At 40.9% G+C, this 13,208-nt stretch overlaps 1 protein-coding gene across 21 annotated transcripts in view; it reads left to right on the top strand.

Moving 5' to 3' along the window:
* Positions 1–13,208, top strand: part of MAGI1 (membrane associated guanylate kinase, WW and PDZ domain containing 1) — a 711,509-nt gene that overhangs the window by 143,727 nt on the left and 554,574 nt on the right. The window lies entirely within an intron of this gene.

Here is a 13,208-nt window from a genome sequence, read left to right as displayed (position 1 = left end):
CTTCAATTCTCCTGGTACTTAAGTCTCCAGTAATTTTGTTCTTTTCATTTGATACCTTTTATGACTTAACAATAAAAAGGATGTATGTTTTTTTAAATGCAGTCTTAAAAAATGCCCACTAAAAACATGATAGTTTTTTTTATGTTTCACCTAAAAAGCAATGGAGAGGTGAGGATTCAGTCTACAGGGTATTATCAGAGAACTGTACAACCAAAAAAAAAAAAGGTGGGATCCATGAGTATTGAGAATGAAGGATAGACTCATTGACATTCTGTGTGTGTCTGTTGGTATCCGTGGAACATTAAGAGCATGCACGCCTGCTAGATGGATCCCCTCTGGTGAGATTCTCCCTCCCTTGGTCGTCTCCACTCGATCCTATCTACAGCTTGTGCATACTTAGTCCTTTTCCTGTTATCTCCTTTGAGAGCCTGGAGAGCAGAGGCTGTTTTTGTCTTTCTTCTTAATTCTAGTGCTTAGCACAGTGCCTGGCACATGATAAACAGTAAATGTTTGTTGATTGATTATTCAAAGGTTTTTCTTTCCTTGAGTCATCCCATAGTGCCTAATTATCAGTAGTATTTCTGTTTTAAACTCTAAAAGGGGAGGGAAGGTGACTTCTTCTGAAACATATTAGAATTGAGTGGAAATAATGGGTGGGGGAATGAAACATTGGAATGGGCTGCTTAAGGAAGTAGTGAGCTGCCCAACACTGAAGATTTCCAAGCATGGGCTGGAAGAACATTTTTTTATCAGGCAAGTTGTAGAAGTTCTGCTTTCTTGGGTAGGGCTTGGATTAGATCACCACCAACAGTTCTCCATTTCTGAAATTCTGTTCTTTGGAATCTAGGAGAGCCCAATAGTAGGACTCAAGGCTGACACCAAATCTGATTCCATACTCTGGGTCTCCTTTGTGAGAATCGCCAGACACTATGATTGAGATAATTATTCTGCCAAAAGAAAAAAAAAAGAGGAAGAGCAGTGCAAAGAAAGGCACTCTGGATTTGGAGTCAAAGCAGCTGGATTCTTGTCTTGGCCCGCTATTTCAGTGAGCGTTTAGTGAACCCCCTTATGTGCCACACTTTGTGCTAGACACTAGGAATACCTTCCCTCAAGGAGTTTATATGGAAAACATCCCAGAGAGATATAAAAAAAAAGTCAATTTTTGGGGAGTGGGGGGGTAGCAAACAGCCTTTGGAAAAGCATGGCAGGTGAAAGCTGGCATGAGATGTCTGGGGAACAGTAAGTTGGCCGCTTTGACTATATGTAATAGAGTGTGTGGGAGAGTAACATGCAATAAGGTGAAGAGTCTTAGATGCTGGCCACTGTAGTTACATAAGCAGGCCAGTGCTTTATAACTATCTATCCCGAAGCTTTGAGGAGAATGGTTTGGCAAAGGGAGAGGCTGTCGCCCTGGGGACCAGTTCAGAGGTGATTACCAGGTGACAGGGGATGAGGGTTTGTACTAGGATGAAAGTTGTGTGAGGAGATAAAGGAGTGGGTGTGAGCCATGTTGACTTGGCCACTAAGAAGCAGCATGTTGTAGTGGTTAGGGTATTGGACTTGAAGTCAATTCAGTTCAATTCAAAACATTTATTCGGTGCCTACTATGTGCCAGGCATTGTGCTAAGTCAGGAAGATCTAGGTTCAAATCTCATCTCACCCAAGGTACCTGTGTTACCTTAGGCAAGTCATTTAACTTGGCAGTGCCTTACTTTCCTCATCTGTAAAATGGGTGAGTTGGACTTGATGGCCTTTCCAGCTCTCTATAGATCCTGTCATTCTGTGATTGGACCAAATACTTGCATAATCTTGGACAAGTAAGCCCAGTTTTCTTATCTGAAAAATGCCTAGCTTAGACTATATGACCTCAAATTGAAGGTGTCTTCCTGTTCGAATCTGTGATCGTATGAGCCTTCTAGCTCACAAAGTAGATTTAATCCCTGCTGGCTTGTTTGCCTGTTTTTAAAAATAAGCAACACCCCCCCCAAAAAAAAAAGGAAAAAGAAAATAAAACCCCAAGCATAACCCACTCCTTCTGGAAGCTTCTTGAATTAACCTGGGAATGGAGAGAGAAGTGCCATTTTTCTCTGCAGGTGTGGGGCTACCTTAGGAAGCTAATTTTGTTCCTGCTGGGATAATTTGGAGAGTAACCATGGGCTCAGGTATAGGTCAGATTTAAACATTTATGTCCTTTGACATTTTACTGCAGAGCTTTATGAAAGTATTAACCTTTGTTTTTGTGATGGAAGCCTCGGAGGCCCTGAGACTGGGGAGGGGCTCATGTGGGCCACCACAGCATCAACACTTTGGGGGAGGGGGAGGGCTTTAGTAAAACCTCATTCCCCTCCCCCTCATCCCTCAGAGGGGAAGCCTGTTCCTTACTGGCCCATGAACATACCAAGCCTAGATTGACCTCTACCCCTTGGCTCATGCTCTTTTTCCATCTGGAATAACTCCCTTCTGTCTGTCCACACCCTCCCCATTCTTCATGTCTCAGCCCGTCTAGTTGAGCAGGCCTTGCTTTACCATTTTCAGCTCATAGCCATCTCTTTCTTTAGGAATTCTTGTCTGAACCACTCATTTTTAATGAGTTCTCATGCTCCTCTGTAATCTGCAATTTGCTCATTTGCTGCCCAACAGGTAAGACCTTGTCTTAGACTTCTCTTATACCCAGGTACCCAGTAAAGGCCTGACCATATTGTAGGTGATGAATCAATGCTTACTGAGTGGAATTGAATGGGAATGAAACATGAAAATTAATTTGGTTGAGAGGGTGGAGGGGATGATGACAGCATGGAGTTTTCTCTGCCTCTTTCACTCGTAAACTGTTCCATGCTTAGACTGGAAGCCTGTTTGGTGGGATTTGGTGTAGTAGGAAAAAAAAGTCACACCAGTAGTTAGGGGAATCCAGTCTGTAGGTCTGTCTCTGCCACAAACCTACCCCCCTAACCTCAGGCAAGGGCCCATCATCAGAGACAGGATTCCATCTTCCCCTGTCTGGATCATGGATATTAATCTAGCTGTTTACATGCTATCTCCCCCTCTAGAATGTAAACTCCTTGAAGGCATCGGCTGTTCCTTACCCCCCTCCCCTTTATTTCTGTCCCTGATGCTTAACAAAGTGGCTGACACACAGTAAGCACTTAATAAATGCTTCCTGATTCTTGACCAATGGACTTCAACTCCCTGGACCTCAGTTTACCCATCTATAAAAAGTGTTGGGCAAGATTCTCCCTAAGGCTCCTTCCAGCTCAAACATTTCTGATATTTTACTCACTCAAAGTGGTGGGGAGGATTTTACCCCAATTAATTTTGCATCTGCAACTAAATGAACAATCTCATTCCCTATTACTGTTAGTATAAATATCAGCAAATGAAGTAGATCTCAGATTCCCCTATAATTTGGAGATAAACTTCATGACAGTTGTATAGTTGTTTCCTCTTTAAAATCCGGGCAAAGGACCACCAAATGTTCAATCTTTTGACCTTGGTTTTATGTGGTTCTGAGGAACGAGAATTATTTTTTCATGTAATATAGTGACTTTAAACAGTAGTGGAGATGGGAGTCAGTTGTAAATTTTTTTTTGTTCTCTTCATCGTTGTAGTTGCTTTATATATTGCTTCCCTTGTTCAACTTATTTTACTCTGCATCAGTTCACATAAATCTCCCCTTGCTTCTGAACTTTCTATATTCACTATTGTTTTTTACAATGCAGTAACATTCTATTACATTCATATACTGAAGTTTGTTTAGTTATTTGGTAATCGAGGGGCATCTACTCTTATTTCCAGGTCTTTGTTTCCTTTTTCACTTAAGGAACATTAATGACCTTCACATAACAATTAGGGTCATCTCATAATTAGAAGTTGGAAATAGGCAAATTTAGACTTGATAGAAAAAGAAATTCCCTACAAGTTAGAGCTGTTTAGGCTCCCTTCCCTAAAAATCTTTAATAAAGCCAAAAGCCAAAAGCCTACCTGTTGGTCTTATTGGATGGGGTTGTTAGAGGCAGCTGGGTAGAACAGTGGTTAGAGGGCTGGGCTTGAAGTCAGGAAGACCTGAATTTGAATCCTGCCTGAGACCCTTAGCAATGTGACCCTGCTGAGTCAATTAACCTCTACCTACCTCAGTTTCTTCATCTGGAAAATGTGAATAATAATAGCACTTACCTCCCAGTGTTATTGTGAGGATTGACTATGTAAAGTGCTTTGCCAAGCTAAATGCTCTGTATACATGTAAGCTATTTTGATGATGTTATAGAAGAAATTCTTGTCAAAGTAAGGGTTGGAACCTGGCATCCTCCTTTGGTTCAGTTAATTATTAACTTGGTTCAGTTGCTTAGGTACTCAATTTCTGCCCTCTTTTGCTTTTCCCTTGAGGTTAATAGTAATGTAACCAGACTAATAGAGTCATCTGGCCCTAGTTTCATTCACAAAAGGAGAGTGTGGGTGTGGACAATCCTCTCAGCCTCATAACAATGGAGCATGCTCAGTGGCTTGTCTTCAGGTATGAGACCGAGGGAGAAACTTCTGTGGTCACGCCCCATTCTCATACTTGGAAAGCTTGCTGGGGCTGAGGATCCCAATTTGGAATAAGGGGGAGGGAGACCCATCTCAGGTAAGACAGCACAGAATCTGCATGTTTAAATCATATGGGATTCCTAAAAGACAAAGCTTTTTCCGTCCCTCCGTCCGGGAAGGGAATTGGGGGGGTAGTGATGGAAGAATTGGGGATGCTGCCTTTGGCTTACCTGTCCCACCCTTCTTAAATCAGCGTCTACCTGACTTGACGCAGCCTGGTTGTCAGTTTCATTGTTCAGGAGCCATCTTGGGCATTTTGTTTTTATTGTCTTTCTTGGAGTGGTGTTCTTCCTTTCCAGCCTGGTGGCAGGCAGTGAATTCCCCACCAGTCGGTTGGAGACCATTCAGGACATGTCAAGTGCCCTGGAGCAAATGGCTTTCTGCACCTGCTTGGCAACCTGAGAAGGTGAAACTTAGAGAGAGAGGAGTGAGGCTTTTTTCCTTCTGCCAAAAATTTTCTTCTTCTTCTTCTTCTTCTTCTTCTTCTTCTTCTTCTTCTTCTTCTTCTTCTTCTTCTTCTTCTTCTTCTTCTTCTTCTTCTTCTTCTTCTTCTTCTTCTTCTTCTTCTTCTTCTTCTTCTTCTTCTTCTCCTCCTCCTCCTCCTCCTCCTCCTCTCCTCCTCCTCCTCCTCCTCCTCCTTCTCCTTCTTCTTCTTCTCCTCCTCCTCCTCCTCCTTCTCCTCCTCCTCCTCCTTGGGTTCTAATAGCAGTAGAACTCCAAACACATGTTTCTTATCTCATGGTATAATAACTAAAGCAAAGCTAGGGATCCTAGGGTTTTTTTTTTTTAATAGAATGCTGACTTTGGAGTCAGAGGGTCTGGGTTCCAGCTGTGCTTCTTTCTGTCACTTAGTACATGGCTGACCTTGGGCAGATCATTTAACTTTTTGAATCTTAGTTTCCTCTGTTGTTAAATGTGAGCGTTGAGAGAAACAACTCCTGGAATCCCTCCTAACTCTAAATCTGTGCTTTTTTGGTCCCATTTTTACCACATTCCATGATCCATACTTGTAAAATATTCCAAAGTAATTAATCAGTGCAAAGAACTGCCGTAGTCATGTTCTCAAATCTCCTCTAGAAACCAGGAAGATGTGCTGTCTCTTGAGAGGGAAAACAGCCTGAAAATTTTCTTTACATGTTGAAGAGTATTCTCCTACCGTGAAGTGTTGTCCTCCCGAAGAGATGTATGTGTAATGAGATGATGGATGTAACAGAGGGAGGCAGTGTGGCACAATGGATTGGGATTTGGGGTCCGAAGATCTGGGTTCAAATTCCATTCTTCATTTACTTATGTGACCTGAGAGAAATCACTTAACATCTCTGGGCCTTGATTCCTCCTCTGTAAAATAGGACTCTGAGGCCCCTTGCAGGTCTACAACTATGCTCTTAAAATCTAGACATTGATTTTTAGAAGTCTGTGGGTAATGAAGTAACTTACAAAGAGGATAGATACATAGGTAGTTAGTACCAAAGGTGGCATTTGAACCTTTAACTTTAGAGTCAATGTTCTATCCATGGTACCATGCTGCCTCCAGGTTCATCAGAAATAGTATGTAAAGCACTTCACAGACTTTATAGCAATATATAAATATCAGGACTAGTTTTGTTTTTTTAAAAATCTCCCTGATGAGGGCACCAAACTCTATTATGTGCAATTGGAGATACATTTAATCTAAGGATACGTGCTATTAATTACAAGGTTGGGGTGGTCTGGCAGATGTGGGGATACCATGTTAATCCTCAGACTTTGCTTGCAGGTAGGAAGAATGCTATTGGTTGACATCATCATTTCAGTGGAAGGAGTGGTTTTGTCCTGTATGACATTACTGAATGATCCATGGAAAACAGGACGTTTCACAATAAATATAGACCATTTTATAATGACCTGGATAAAGCCAACCTTCCTGAGATTAGGCCAGAGCAAGGATTCTTCACCTTCTTTTATGTTGTGGACCCATTTGGCAATCTGGAGGAATCTCTGGACCTTTTCTCAGGAAAATGTTTTTAAATACATAGAACAAAATCGCTAGGATTACAAAGAAAGCCAGTTCTATGGCAATACTGTTATCAAACTATTTTTAAAAATTAAGAACGTTGTTCCCAGGTAGAAGGGAAGGCAGTGCTTTGTACCCCTGGTACAGCTAAATATAAGGTTGATCTGGGCGCCCTGATTCCTCTTTCCCAGATTAATTTGATAAAAAAATACATGGGAACTTGCAGGGTGCTGAAGGAGCCCAGCAATACAAATCAAGGCTGGAGCATCTCTTCCTTCTTTGACTTGTGGATTGTCATTGGGAGGAGAAGGGAAGTAAGTTTGTTTTGGGAGAGGGGGTTTTATTTGACCCCCTGTGAGGTGTGGAGGAAGGTGAGTGGCACTTGCCTGAGAATGTCTTTTTTTCTCTCCAGACTTGCTTTCGGCAGAGTAGGGACTATAGTCTAATCTGAGATTGGGGAGGGAGGGCCCCTTTGGACCACTCTGGATATTTCCTCCCAACTCCTCTCTATCACTGGGAACATCAGGGTTCCTTCAAACATAGTTTGGAGGAGGTGGAAATTGAAAGAAATATAGACTAAAATGGGAGAAAATTTGATAGTGAATTATGTATATATGTGTGTGTGTGTCCGGTTTGGGGTTTTCTTACTGTAATGGTTACACACACACACACACACACACACACACACACACCCATCACTAACCTCAGTCAGGAATAACCTAAGACAACAAATCTGATAAATTAAGTGGTTTTTGTGTGACTTATCACATCTCTTAGAGGTTAGGGACTGCATATTATGCTTTGCATAATATAACAATGTTAACTAACATTCATAAAAATGGAAAGGTGACAGAGACCTTTAGACAAGCCCTTTGATTCTTACAACCATCCTGGGAAATAGATGCTATTATTACCCCCACTTTATATATGAGGAAACTGAGGCTGAGAGAGATTAAGAGACCCAGCCAGGGTCACACAGCCAGTTGTGTGTTGGACAGGATTTGACCTGATTGCCTCCTAGACCCACACCCTATCCGCTGAGCCACCTGGCAGGCTAATGTGCCACATTCTGTATCACAGGAAGACATGATAAGAATCAAGATATGGACTAGACCCATGGTTTCAACGGTGGAAGAGCGTTGCTGCCTTGTCTGTACCCTGTAATGTTAGAGAGTTGCCTAGAATACAGAATTTTGTTCAGGGTCACGCAGCCCATATGTGTTGGAGGTAGAACTTCCTGGCTTTGAGGCCAGGCCTCTATCCACTATGCCATACCAACATGTATAGAAGAATTATTTTCCAGGACTGTTAAAAAAACCAGTACGGTGTTAACACAAGTGCTTTTTGGTTTCTGTGGGATTTTATCTACTTAGTTACTCTCTTCAATTCTTCAAGTGTAACTAAGTATAAATATACCCATCTAACCATGAGACTCCCATTCCCTTAGGAGCAGAATTACAATCTAAGCATATTTTAATTCCTTTACTTTGGAATGATGCATTCACAAATAATATATCATGTGATTTGGAAAATTAATGCATTGTGGTAGGTTGATTTTAATTTGCTTTCCCTAATCCAATTCTAACCCTGATCCAACTCTGCAAGTCAAATTCAAAATGCAGGTGGATGTGGAAGTGTGTTAGGTGCCATATTGAGAGTCTTGGGGGTTCTTTGGCTGTGTGTAGCAAATTACCAGGGAGGCCCAGATCCTTGCTATAAATGAATTTTACTACCTAAAGGAATTAATATAGTTTCCCCTTACAGTTGTGTGCCTAGCTCTCCTCGCTCTGCTCTGTTAGTGTGACTGCAGGTTGTTTTATACTAGCCCGGTTGTGCTGGAAAAAAAAAAAGCTGGTATTCATGTGTGTAATGTTTCCACATCTCTCCTGATTTATGAAAGGGATCTCGTTTTTTCTCTGAAAGTTTACCTACTTCCTCTGACTTTCTGTGATGTATTTTCACTTTATGCCTAACCTGATTTCAGCTGTGAATAATTACAATGAGTGGTTGCACAGTATTAGGAAAGGCTAGGGAGGGAAAAAGCGTTGGAATAATAGTTATACCTCCCTGACTTTGCTCTTACTTTTCTTGGAGATGCCTTTCGCTTTTGATTGGTTAGATTAGAAAGAGTTAACTTATTTTTTTTCCCTTTATTGTCATTCCTTTAAAATTTATGATTACAGGGGCAGCTAGGTGGCGCAGTGGATAGAGCACTGGCCCTGGATTCAGGAGGACCTGAGTTCAAATGTGGCCTCAGACACAAAACAGTTACTACCTATGTGACCCTCACAAGTCACTTAACCCCATTGTCTAGCCAAAAAGAAAAAATAATTTATGACTACATAAAAAAAAAAAACAACACCAACAAGCATCTCTGTCTCTGGGCCTTTACATAGGTTATCATCTGTCCCCTTCCCCAACTCCCCACAAATCTGGAATGTGCTCCATCTTACTGCCTCCTACATGGAGCCTCTCTGTGTGAGGCTTCTTCCCCGGTCAGGCTCTCTCCTTTTAGAAATTACTCAGTCTTACTGTTTTTTTTTTAATGCTTTATATCTACTTGCCTGAGTGCACATCCCTAAATAGAATGGAAGCTCTGTGAGGGTAGTGATGATTAATTTTTGTCTTTGTATTCTTGGCCTTTGGCAGGGTGACTTACACATAGTAGCTGCTTAATAAATGTTTGCTGAATTTGAATTGAACGATTGTATTTTTGTGAAGAGACAGTTTAGTGAAAAAAGAAAAACCAAACCCAACCTGTATGAGAATAATGAATATTGTTAAAGCTAATCATACAGTAGGATAGATGAGTGACTTGTAAAAATGAGTTGGGCTAGAAAGAGAACACTGTGTACATGTATGTGTACATACCTTTGATAATTGATAGCTTTGCTATGACAAACAAGTCATACAACCTTTCTGAGCCATATCTATAAAATAAGGATTATTGCCACTCTCCCAGGGTTGTTTGATGAAATACTTTATGAGCTTCTAAGTTCTATATAGATAAGAGTCTATATACTTTTGTTTGTATGTATGTATGTAAGCATATATGTATATGTGTGTTTAATGATGACTGCAAATCTACCTCTTCCTCAACATGACTGCATATGGCAATAAACTTTTAAGGGGGATCGAAGATCTATTTGGGAATACAAGATAGAATAGTTTCCATCACAAGCTAGTTGAATGAGCATTGGGTACTTTGGGGACCATGCATAAAAGCTTATGGAGACGAGTTTTTTTCTTTTTTAGAGAATGTAAAAGAAAAACACGCTTCAGCGTTCATTCTCTACAGTCTGGGTCAGTGAGCTGGTTCCCCAGTAAAGGGTACAACCTCCGTCTATTGGAGGAGGGCTAAACTGCATACTGGTGAGCAGCGCAGCCTCAAATAGGAATGGGCACCCTTTGTATTCCAAGGAGAAATAAATGAACAAAAAACTGCTGGAGACTGAGAAGGAGTGGGGGGAAAGTTGTATTCTTGGGAAGTTGAATTTCATTGAAGTAGAGTTAAATGTAAGCAATCGTAAAGTAAATTTCATTGTGTAGATGCTTAATAGCATTTGTAATAGACCGTTAAAAATATTTTACTCTCATTGGAAAATTACTCGGATAGATGGAGGTCTTGATTCTTTAAGTTATTTTTAAATTATGGTTGGATTTCACAGGACGAAAGGGTCTGATAGAAGAGTAAGGGGAAAATTCACCTTTGTACAAGAGCACTATAGAAGGGACAGCTAGATGGAGCAGTGAATAGAGCACTGACCCTAAATTCAGGAAGACCTGAATGCAAATCTGGCCTCAGACACTTGACACTTACTAGCTGTGTGACCATGGGCAAGTCACTTCACCCTATTGCCTTGCAAAAAACCCCAACAACAACAAAAAACAAAACCAAAAAAAAGAACAAAAACAAACGAAAAAACACTGCAGAAAGGATGATTGAGCTGGTCCACCAGCTCCATTCTATTCTGACTCATGGGCTAGTGGTTTTCTGTTCATGCCTAAACACTATGCATTCTTTGCCTGTTTGGATATGTCTTCTGTTACATATTGGGATTTGGAGAATTGGTCCTCCATTCACCGTAATGAGAAAACATTTTCCTTTGCTCTAGGTCATGTGGCTAAGTAAGAAAGACAACTACTGGGTTCTTGGTGTGTGCCACCACGCTAGAAATATTGGTGGTCTTTAAAAGGTGTTAGGAACATTCTGGGATGGAAAAAATGGGCAGTGATGAAAACTCCTTTATAACTTCTCTGATCCTTAGCTTCCGCCCCCCATGACTGTCTTGATTTAGATATGTGTGAGAGAGATTTTATATATATATATATATATATAAAATTAATAATTCTAATCTCTGTGTTTTAGCAAACAAGTTCTGGGTGATAGGCCCAGTGTTTGGGAAATGGAACATAGGTGGAGCAAAGCTTTGATGGTGATGGATTGGGGCAGGTGTGGGGCATGGGTAGATAGGGAAGGAAAGTGATTATGTTCTAGAAATCTTCATAGAATCATCAATTTAGAGCTAGAAACAGAATGTATTGAACTGACTTGCAGGAGCTGATGGTGGAAATTTTCACTGTAAACATTTATACCTCAGAAACTGGTTCCTACTATAAATCAGAGTTTGAGTTATTGTTTTGATTGTGATAGAGAAAATATTAATTATGCAGATTAAACTTAAAAGTGTGTAACATGTACAATTTTTTTTTTTATTTTTTAACCAGAACGCTGGTTGCTATCCATTTGACCTAGCGTACATTTCACGAGAAGGGGCCTTAGAGGTCCTCCAGTCCATCCCTTTTCTTTGGTGGATGAGGTCCTTAAAGATCCTCCAGTTCAACTCCTTTATTTGATGGATAGGGAAACTGAGGCCCAGACAGGTAGAGTGACAATTAGGTTAATTAAGTAATAAGCAATTTGGAATTAGAAAGTCCTGGGTTCAAATATTACCAGCAGTATCAGATTCTGGCCTCTTCAGGCTCTAGTTTCATCATCTGTAAAATGAGACAGTTCCACTAGCTGGATTCCAAAGCCTCTTCTAGCTCTAAATCTGTGGTCTGTGAAGAAGAGAATTGTACCTTGCACAAATGTGTAATGGTGGATGTACACACCTGAGCTTTCTCACCATAACCAGGAAGAATTTGTCTGATGGTATTTATCTGGGCCCTGCAGCAATAACATTTTCTTGGACCTACTGAGGGCCCCAGCTATCCAGTTCTGTGTTCTTGCCTGTCTTGGGGCAGCGTGAAGTGAATGTTTTCCACTCGGTGTAATTAGGAAATTCTAGAGGCATCTAGCTCTACATATGTTCAATGACTTTCTGAGAATTTAGCAGTTAGTTGTTCAGGGAGGTTAACTGCTATTCTTATAGCTATTGTTGAATATTCTTTTTCCTTTAATGTCAACTAGAGTTTGATTATTGGAGACAAGTTTCAATTGATAAAAGTATTTTGAGTTGAAGGTGGTGAAAGAACAGAACTAGATTGTCCTTACCGTTAATGTGGAAGGAAATTTGGCAGGGAGTTGATGAGACATTCACCATCTAAATGACTTCATTTTGATTTCAACTATTTATTAACTGCACACTTGGCACTTAAAACTGCAATGAATTCAGATTAAGTAATTCCTTTGATAGTGAGAAAGCTGCAGGGTAGAGAGGTCATTAATCATATCAAGATTCTTTGCAAGGATTTGAGGAAAAAACTTAGTTTACTGCTTGAAGACAAAGGTTATATCTGCTCTAGCTTCTTCTCTGGAGTGAATTTGGATAACGGAAGTCTGGCCTTTGTCAGTGTCAACTTTGGGGGGAACTTGCTGAGACGTCTGTCGAATGCTGAGGCCACGTCTGTCATTATCACACACCAGTACCTTTGAATAAGGCTGTTATTAGCACCATGTGGCTAAGTCTCTTGTGTGCTCTGGTTTCTTATCACAGAATCTCAGAGGAGGAAGGAGCCTTGGAGGCAGTCTAGCCCAAGTCATCCCTTTACAGAAATGTCCTCTGTGGCATCCCCAGCAAGTGGTCGTCCAACCTTGCTTTGACAACCTTCAGTGATGGGGAACCCACTGCCTTCCAGGGCAGCCCATGCTACTTAGGGATAGCTCCAAAGCTTTGGAAGGTTCCTTTACATCAAGGCTAATTTTGCTTCTTTCTAATATTACAGGGGAGGAAAATGACGTTGTGCTTACCACTTGGATGGGGTACTGTGTTTCCTCTGGGTTTTGAGTCCCAGTTCTGGGATGGTAGATGGCTTTGAATAGACATTTCTTACGAAGAAATGGTCATTTTCATGCCTGACTGTTACCAAGATATAGTATCTGTGTGGCCTCTTGAATCAATGGTTAGAGGGAGAACACCTGGCTTTATAGTTAGATTATGCCAAGAGAGTTTGTGTTTCCAAAATCCTGTGTACAAACTAGAGTAACATTTTAAAGAAAAACATTTATGGTCTTAGTAAGATCATGAGTTGAAAGGGCTCTCAAAGGCCATCTATCTAATCCAACTCTTCCATTTTTCAGATGAGAAAATAGAGGCATAGGGTAGTTAAACGCTTTGCTGAAGTATACATGGGTAATAAGTGTCAGGGAAGGGATTTGAACCTGGCTCTTTGGATTGTACCATGCTGCCTC

This window comes from Phascolarctos cinereus, unplaced genomic scaffold, assembly GCF_003287225.1.
Source record: "Phascolarctos cinereus isolate Bilbo 61053 unplaced genomic scaffold, phaCin_HiC Scaffold_4;HRSCAF=312, whole genome shotgun sequence".
In the NCBI taxonomy this organism is placed as follows: Eukaryota; Metazoa; Chordata; class Mammalia; order Diprotodontia; family Phascolarctidae; genus Phascolarctos; species Phascolarctos cinereus.
Note: the sequence above shows the minus strand (reverse complement) of the source record. Positions and strands in the feature narration are given on the sequence as shown.